This window comes from Lepisosteus platostomus, chromosome 5 (assembly GCF_059453375.1).
Source record: "Lepisosteus platostomus isolate fLepPlt1 chromosome 5, fLepPlt1.hap1, whole genome shotgun sequence".
Classification (NCBI taxonomy): Eukaryota; Metazoa; Chordata; class Actinopteri; order Semionotiformes; family Lepisosteidae; genus Lepisosteus; species Lepisosteus platostomus.
In genome coordinates, this window is record NC_142615.1 from 13,631,280 (window position 1) to 13,641,487 (window position 10,208).

Here is a 10,208-nt window from a genome sequence, read left to right on the forward strand (position 1 = left end):
AGTCAACAAGCATACTTTTAGAATTTGATTAAAAGGGAATATAATATGGAATCGCGTATCTCAATAATTTAATAACGGTATGATTATATCCGTGTACTGCTGCAGAGCTATGTAGGGCTGTTTCGCCTGCCTGATCATGCGAGCTGTCTTGTAGCCTACTGGTCTAGGTGCGTGACTACCAACTGGCAGGTTGTGTGTTCGAATCCAGCTGGTGCTGGACTTTTCATTTTTATTTATTTATTTTTTAATCGCGTAACATAAACATATTACCGGATGCAAACTGTACTGTATACAGTATGTATATGTATATTTAATGTCTTAACTGTGCCCGTTTAATTGAATTAAAAAAAATATTATTAAAATAACACGAACATTAACTGCTTACATCTTCCGCCTGAGAACAGTCACCCGTTGCTACCCAACGCAGAATGGTGATTGGCTGACACCATCTGACACCCCTCTGATTGGAGAAAAAAGACGTGCTGGTGTGCTATACCAGGAAGAGGATTTCTTTCTATTCAAAACGTGTATTTTAAAAGTTTAAGAAGTAAAAACCTTACAGCGTACACAGATTTCTAAACTGATCAGGATCGTTATCTTTGTCTCATGCATAATAATGTTCACCGCTCTGTCCAGCAAATTAATAATAAACTTTATTTTATATAGCTTTTTAAACGAATAAGTAATTAGATTGCTCATAAACCTAATCACTTGCTTTTTCTTTTTATTTAGGCTCAGATTTCAACTATAGATCGTATTATTAATAACCATAATAACAACCAACCAACAAAAACAACCATATAAACATAATACCAACCAAAAACATAGATAACAACCACAATACAAAATCAAATAATCAAACCATTTTACACTCACAAAGTCCTCCAATTATCATAATCCCGCCCCTTATGCAAAACCAAACCTTCCTCCCATCCCAGTTTATCCTGTTTATCATAAACAAAATCCACCTCAATTTTCAACATAAAGCATTACACAAAATCAATACCTCAACACTCCATACTCAACAACGATAATTCACAAACAGCCAGAGCATGTAACTACACATTCCCAAACATACCTACTTTCCATAGCCCCGCCCCTTATGCAAAACCAACATCCCTCCCCTGTTCTCTCTCTCCCCTGGCGGTTGTAATTTTTATTTTCAAATAAATTTTAGCAAAGTCATGTATTTTAAAAATTAATAATAAACTTTATTTTATATAGCGTTTTAAACGAATAAGTAATTAGATTGCTCATAAACCTAATCACTTGCTTTTTCTTTTTATTTAGGCTCAGATTTCAACTATAGATCGTATTATTAATAACCATAATAACAACCAACCAACAAAAACAACCATATAAACATAATGGTGGTGCTGGACCTTCCAGTTTTATTTATTTATTTTTTAATCGCGTAACATAAACATATTACCGTATGCAAACTGTACTGTATACAATATGTATATGTATATTTAATGTCTTAACTGTGCCCGTTTAAGTATTGAATATTCATATCTAATTTTACCACTGAAGGGAAATCTTAACATAAACATACAGTATATGGCTGGTCTCGGTACTTTAAAGAAAAAAATACACACCGGTATTCCATTTCTCCCTAAACATTGTAAGCTTCGAAGTCTTTAACTAACGTGATACCGGAGTCAACAAGCATACTTTTAGAATTTGATTAAAAGGGAATATAATATGGAATCGCGTATCTCAAGAAATTAATAACGATATAATTAAATTCATGTTGCAAAAGAACTGCAACGGACATAAAAACTCCCTTGCATGGTTTCATTACGACCAGAATCGGTCTTGAGATATTTTTAACTTGATTTACAGTATTTGAGAGGTACAGTGCCTTGCGAAAGTATTCGGCCCCCTTGAACTTTTCAACCTTTTGCCACATTTCAGGCTTCAAACATAAAGATATAAATTTTTTATTTTAAGTGAAGAATCACCAACAAGTGGGACACAATTGTGAAGTGGAACGAAATCTATTGGATTTTTGAAACTTTTTTAACTAATAAAAAAATGAAAAGTGGGGCGTGCAAAATTATTCGGCCCCTTTACTTTCAGTGCAGCAAACTCACTCCAGAAGTTCAGCGAGGATCTCTGAATGATCCAATGTTGTCCTAAATGACTGATGGTGATAAATAGAATCCACCTGTGTGTAATCAAGTCTCTGTATAAATGCACCTGCTCTGTGATAGTCTCAAGGTTCTGTTGAAAGCGCAGAGAGCATCATGAAGACCAAGGAACACACCAGGCAGGTCCGTAATACTGTTGTGGAGAAGTTTAAAGCCGGATTTGGATACAAAAAGATTTCCCAAGCTTCAAACATCCCAAGGAGCACTGTGCAAGCGATCATCTTGAAATGGAAGGAGTATCAGACCACTGCAAATCTACCAAGACCTGGCCGTCCCTCTAAACTTTCAGCTCAGACAAGGAGAAGACTGATCAGAGATGCAGCCAAGAGGCCCATGATCACTCTGGATGAACTGCAGAGAACTACAGCTGAGGTGGGAGAGTCTGTCCATAGGACAACAATCAGTCTTACACTGCACAAATCTGGCCTTTATGGAAGAGTGGCAAGAAGAAAGCCATTTCTCAAAGATATCCATAAAAAGTCTCGTCTAAAGTTTGCCACAAGCCACCTGGGAGACACCCCAAACATGTGGAAGAAGGTGCTCTGGTCAGATGAAACCAAAATCGAACATTTTAGCCACAATGCAAAACGATATGTTTGGCGTAAAAGCAACACAGCTCATCACCCTCAACACACCATCCCCACTGTCAAACATGGTGGTGGCAGCATCATGGTTTGGGCCTGCTTTTCTTCAGCAGGGACAGGGAAGATGGTTAAAATTGAGGGGAAGATGGATGCAGCCAAATACAGGACCATTCTGGATGAAAACCTGTTGGAGTCTGCAAAAGACCTGAAACTGGGACGGAGATTTATCTTCCAACAAGACAATGATCCCAAACATACAGCAAAATCTACAAAGGAATGGTTCACAAATAAACGTATCCAGGTGTTTGAATGGCCAAGTCAAAGTCCAGACCTGAATCCAATCGAGAATCTGTGGAAAGAGCTGAAAACTGCTGTTCACAAACGCTCTCCATCCAACCTCACTGAGCTCGAGCTGTTTTGCAAGGAAGAATGGGCAAGAATTTCAGTCTCTCGATGTGCAAAACTGATAGAGACATACCCCAAGCGACTTGCAGCTGTAATCGCAGCAAAAGGTGGCTCTACAAAGTATTAACGCAAGGGGGCCGAATAATTTTGCACGCCCCACTTTTCATTTTTTTATTAGTTAAAAAAGTTTCAAAAATCCAATAGATTTCGTTCCACTTCACAATTGTGTCCCACTTGTTGGTGATTCTTCACATAAAATAAAAAAATTATATCTTTATGTTTGAAGCCTGAAATGTGGCAAAAGGTTGAAAAGTTCAAGGGGGCCGAATACTTTCGCAAGGCACTGTATGTCTTAACACCGATACTACAGTGCTTAAGTACTGCTCACGTATATGTTTCTAGGTTTATATTATGCATTTCATATGGTCAAATTACTTTTGAGCAATAAGAAGCGAGAAACGGTATGCGTTTTACTTTCGTTTTGTGCTGGGACCCGTGGATTGATTAGAGATATCAAGTACATACAAGTCATTTTTTAAATGTTGTAGTTCGTCTTGAAAAAATGTTACGAGTACATCATCTATCAACAATTACACAGGTTCTGTTTCCATATTGCGGATTTTGGTTACGTAATATTATTTTCTAGATTTCACGTTGTGAATATGATGGGATGTCTGATGGGATGTTTCTAAAAATCCACCCTCTGTAAAACGTCTTCTCTAGTTGTCCTGCATATGTATTCGCTAATGAAGCTGTGTGTTCTGAGCCTAGATCTCTACATTTCTGTATGAACCAGCTTAGAGGGCTAAAGACAGCTTGTGTTTAAATTGAGTGTAAGGCAATTTATGCTTCTAAAGTCATGGTCAGCATTTATCTTTGTACTGTGTTGTAAACTTGTTCTGTGCCAAGTCACATTATTTTATAGCGTTTTTAAAGCGTTATCAAATACGGTGTTACTGTAGTTTACTGAGTCCCATGTCACATGGTCTGTGATTGAAACCTGTAAAACCGGTTTAATTCGTCACAGCCAGCACTCTTCAGGTGTGAGGGTCTTCTGCTCAGATTGAAACGCTAAAATGTTTGTGTATATTCTAATGGTAGTGGGGGCGGGGTGTGTGGGAACAGGTTTGGTTGAAACATTTTCTCTGAAAGCATTTTCTTCTTGTAACCGATCTTGTTACAGCATGTTACAGTTTACTATTATTAACCATATTAATTTTAAGTGCTTAATGTAAAATCTTGTAAAAATATATTTTCATTGTTCAAATATACATTAAGTCTGACTATCATATAATAAGTTAAATACAAAACTAAAGAAAAAATAGGGTTAAATATAATTCAAAATATTTTGCTAACAATGTTAACTGTTTATGAATAATAAAATGTATTAACTAAGGAGTAGGATGGCACAGTTGTTAGTATGTTTTTTTTTAACCCAATCTCCGGGAAACCATTAGTACGATGGTGAATCGGAGATTCTTAACCCGTGCTGCGTACGACTGGAAAAGAATTAGTGATCGGATCAACGAAATGCTTCGTAGGAGGAGGCGGTCTTTTCCTCTTGTCTAACAGTCTGTCCACAAACAAAACATTCCTGTTAGACAAGAGGAATTGAAAAAAAAACAATGTTGTCAATGAAAACCAGTGTGTGTGTCTCTCCCTGCTGGATGTCCCTCTCACAAACTGCTGAATGAATAAAATAATTTTATTGAAAACGAGTTTGCGATTGTCTGGTCTTTAAAATCTGGAGATACGCGATTCCATATTATATTCCCTTTTAATCAAATTCTAAAAGTATGCTTGTTGACTCTGGTATCGCGTTAGTTAAAGACTTCGATGCTTAAAATGTTTAGGGAGAAATGGAATACTGGTGTGTATGTTTTCTTTAAAGTACCGAGACCAGCCATATACTGTATGTTTACGTTCCAAAATTAATATCGTTTATGGCCTTCACACGCGTTGCAGTATGCTCAGGCACTAAGTAAAAGGAGATGCTTCGTATTGCTTGACTAATTTTAAAAACTAAGTTATTAATATAAAAATTGCAGGCGCTGCTCTGGTGCGCCGGCTCCTACACAGTGCCTGTCTGCCGTAAGCGTTACAATATACATACAGTACCCAACACTGCTTGTACCCATCTGTCATTCAAATAAAACACCTTGAATTGAATTGAATTGAGGGGAGAAGGGGGGGATACTAAAGCCAATACTGGCTCAATGGGCTTTGACGTGCTAATGCGTTGGTTTAACGGTCCGGGTGTGGCAGGCTTCCAATGTCAACTCAACTCGATTGGAAGACAATGAACGTATTTTAGCCCTAAATGAATTAATAGCAAACATGGTTTACATAAAATACATTTTTCCAAGAAAGTTTATAATAATACGATCTATAGTTGAAATCTGAGCCTACTTTAAAAATAAAGGAAAAGCATTTTCAGAGAGCAATCACGCTGTGTTTATGTAGAAAAAGTGATTAGGTTTATGAGCAATCTAATTACCTATTCGCTTAAAACGCTATATAAAATAAAGTTTATTTAGAGATGAATGATCAGTGTCGCAGTTTAAATAATGTGAGTCAGGAAACTAACACAGCGCCACCGGATTTAATAATGCAATAAAAACGCTATAAAATAGTGACACAGTACAGCACAGTACAACAATACTGACCATGACTTTAGAAGCATAAATTACCTTACACTCAATTTAAACACAAGCTGTCTTTCTGTATGAACCTCTAAGCTGGTTCATACAGAAAATGTAGAAATGCATTAGCCTGATCATGATTAAAAAACACATAATTAAACACGCGTTTGCGATTTAAATCAGAACACGATTTAAATCAATATAAATGTTTATATTGTAACGCATACTGTCCAGCCTCCATTTCTCTATAAAAATTTACTGTTGCACACACACACACAATAGAAGCAGGAACCGCTGTCAGAAGGGAAGATATGTTCAAAATATCGCAAATATCGATCGTGTTGCGATATTTTGAAATATAAAAGTCAATTGATTGTCCATAATATCGCTTACCTATTTTTTCGAAGAAATGTTTGTTAAAATAAAAGTCCAGCACCAGCTGGATTCAAACACACAACCTGCCAGTTGGCAGTCACGCACCTAGACCAGTAGGCTACAAGAGAGCTCGCATGATCAGGCAGGCGAAACAGCCCTACACAGCCCTGCCGCAGTACACGGATATAATCATACCGTTATTAAATTCTTTAGATACGCGTTTCCATATTATATTCCCTTTTAATCAAATTCTAAAAGTATGCTTGTTGACTCCAGTATCACGTTAGTTAAAGACTTCGAAGCTTACAATGTTTAGGGAGAAATGGAATACCGGTGTGTATTTTTCCTTGTGATATTTTAAGCTCTAGTTGAATGATAGGTGTCGCATTTTAAATCATTTTCGTAGCTAGAAATTATGAAACGCCCTGTTAAAAGCAAGGAAGTTTTTATGCCCCGTTGAAGTAAAACAAAATGCCTGACAAAGTATGGCTTGGACAGATTCCAAGTGCTTGTACAAATGTGCTAAAGAAATTATACTTTGAGTATACAGCTTGTCCAAAGTCATCCATTATTAATACTATTAGTAATATCTTCAGTAAAGGCTTTGATGCATAAATATTTCTGATAAAGGTAGGTTGTGTACTTTTGTCCAACTGAGCAATCTTGCTTTCATAAAATATACCAACATTTTAATGACTGATGATTAACATGCTGTAATACACAGTTCAAAATTAAAGGCTCAAATGCTGTACATGAGAGGTTAAGCTCCCCCTGGCGGTTTTACAAGGCGACGCCGGATAGTTAGTCACGTGACACACATGAAATGCGTGATACCGCGTGATACTGTGACACGCCCACCGGGGTATGCCGCGAAATACCTCACCCATTTTGAATGGCTGCATCTGTACATACTCACAGATACAGTACACACCCACACACTGACAGACACCACATGAACTCTTACCTACAGTTAAACTATAACCCTAACATAAAAACTGCTAATATTACAACAGTAACACTATTACTAAGACTTAAACTATCATTATTACTAAAAATAACACAAACTACTACACACATAATACTAATAATAACAGTAATGATATCACAAAAACTAATGTTAATATTCTGACACTAACATGAATACTAGTGTTAAAATTAAAATTAAAAGTACCTCTATCATCACTAATTCTCACATGAATACTAGTATTATTAGTAAAACTAATAGATATACTCTCATTTCTCATTAATATTAACATGAATACTAGCATTAAAACTAAAATTATCAGTAGTGCTATCGCCATTAATACTCACATAGACACACAGACACTATGCATACTCACAGACACACACCCACACACTAACAATTACCACACACTCACACATACCCATATGTTCACAGACATCACACATGCACAGACACACACCCACACAATCACCACAAACTCACAGATACACACACCCACACACTGACAGGCACCACATACATTCTTACCTACAGATACACTAAAACTAACACTAACACTAACACAAATTCCATTAATAACAACAGTAGCACTATCAGTATGTGTCACGATCGCTACTCCTCCTCTTAAGGGCTCTGCAGCCCTTCCTCGTTCTGTCCCATTACCCACACCTGTTCCTTATTCCGCGCCCTCTTCAGTTCCACCTTAAAAGCCAGACACAGATGTCATTCGAGGCTGTTCAATGAATCCCGTTTCGTGAGAGCCCGGGTCCTGCTGCGTCTGGCTCCGTGATGATTTTAACTTTCTGTTCCTGATCCCCCCCGCTGGCTCCGACCCGGGTCCCGTTCTTTTTCCCCCGGATGGATTGCCTGGCCGTGGACCGTCTTGAATTACCCATTTGGATTCCTTCATGGATTGTTCACCCCGGACTCACTACCCCTGGACACCTGCACACCAAGGACACGCCCCCGTCTCCATTCCCGTCTCCTGCATGACTTTTCCCCCAGGATCGTGTTCCTCCGGATCGTGTCGTCTGGAAAGGGCCCAGAAAGGGCCCAGAAAGAACTGTCCAGTATGACTTACACTATCATTAACACTGACACAAACTACTACTACACTAATAATACTAATAATAACAGTAATGCTATTACTAAAACTAACATGACTACTAGTGTATTCTAACTAGTGTACTCTAACAGTAACTATAATTATCACTAATATTAAGATGAATACTGGCATTAAAACTCAGTAGCGCCATTAATACTCACATGAACACTAGCATTAATATTAAAACTACTGATTGTACTCTCACTAATATTAACATGAAGACACTAGTATTAGTATTAGTAATACACTCTTTGAGACGAAGGTGAGACACCTACCCGGGCACAGTGACGTGGCGCCTGTTACCTGGTTACCATACTTATAATTTGTAAACAGCGGAAACATGCATTTAAACTGTTATTTACATAAATGTATCAACTTGGAATATAATTTTATAGCTCTAGGATACAATTACCTAAATAATAATTTGAATAATCATTCTTTAATTTCGGATTGAACATTATTAACACTAAACGCACTATGGTAATTGATTGATACAAGCTGTATTGACTGTTTTTTAGATATTTAAAACAGGGTCAAGAACGGGAAAAGAATCAATACTCACCAATCGGCAAAGTTATTCGTTTATTCTACGGTTCATCAGTTGAATTAATTGATTGTCGATAGATAGGTGATCAATAACTCTCCTCCGTGCGCTCCTCGCGCCTTCCACGTTCTCGCTCTCTGATCCCGGCGCTCTGGCTCGTGTCTGTGACGTCACAGCGCTCTTTCTGACAGAGCAGAGCGCGTCTCCGCTGGAGGAGACTCCCGTCCGGAGCCCGGGGGGCTTTTCTTACAGATATAACATCTCCAAAAAAGAGATGTAGAAGGAGAAGTGACAAACCGAGGAATCAAATTGATGAAAACAGAAAAAAATAGTTTACTACAGAGTAACGCGTTATAAAGCATACTCCTGTAAAAGACAAAGAGCGCAAGTCTCTGTAATAAGCGCGTTTAAGCGTTTAACACGAACCTCCACAGAATAGAAGCCAGGAGGATCAGACTCCTGATCCTGGAGGTTGAAGAGTATCTCCTGGTTATTTTTCCACTCGAGCTCTCAGTTCCTCAGCCGGTTTGATGATTTAATTAATTGTATAACTTTTATCAAACTCTCTTTAACTGTATATTTATAAGACTCTCTGTGAGAGACGTGCGATAACAGCTGAATCCCAGGGCTAGTGAGGAATCACACACAGACAAGTCTTCAGTGTGATCTGAGTCTCACTGCTCAGAGCTACAGACTGGTCAATTGGTCACTATTGTAGACACGACCATCGGTCTGTTGCTGCCGAGAATCATAATACACTGATAAGAGTGGCAATACTGCTGTTCATTAAATAAGTAAAAATAACATAACACTACGGGATGGGCACCCTCTCCACTGCCGCATCAGGTCAGCCCCCCACCGTGGGGGACTCGAACCTGGGCCTCCAGTGTCACTCAACAGGGACCCAGCCTCTTGAGCTAAAGAGAAACTTCCCTTCAGCCCAGCGGCTGCGGCCCCTGCTATTCACAGGGAAGGGCAGTAAGCCAGCTCAGCTCTTGCAATGGAGGCCGTATGCGTTACAGTTATAATAAGAGATAATCACATTTTGCTCAATTGTCAGTCAAACACTTCTGACAGAGGTTTGGAGGCTGACTTACAGTAAAGACAATGAATCAAGACAGTAATACTGAAGGGCTGGGGGTCCTGGAAAGGGTTAATAGAAGCTTCTAGCTTCTGACCTGGAACAGAGCCCACAGCTGCCAGATGAGTGACCCTTCAGCCCAGTTCACAGAGAGGAGAACCATGAGCCCTGCTCTGTCTCTAAGAGGGCTGGGAGGAAGGAGAAAAGGGGAAGATGTGACCTGAGTCCAGGCTGTTCTATCTGATATTATTCATGTAGCAGCACTGATTGTCTGAATGTCCTCTGGTTCTGGATTGTCAGGACAGAGAAAAGTATGAAGATGAGCTACTATCTGTTCAGTACGGAGGAGTTTGGG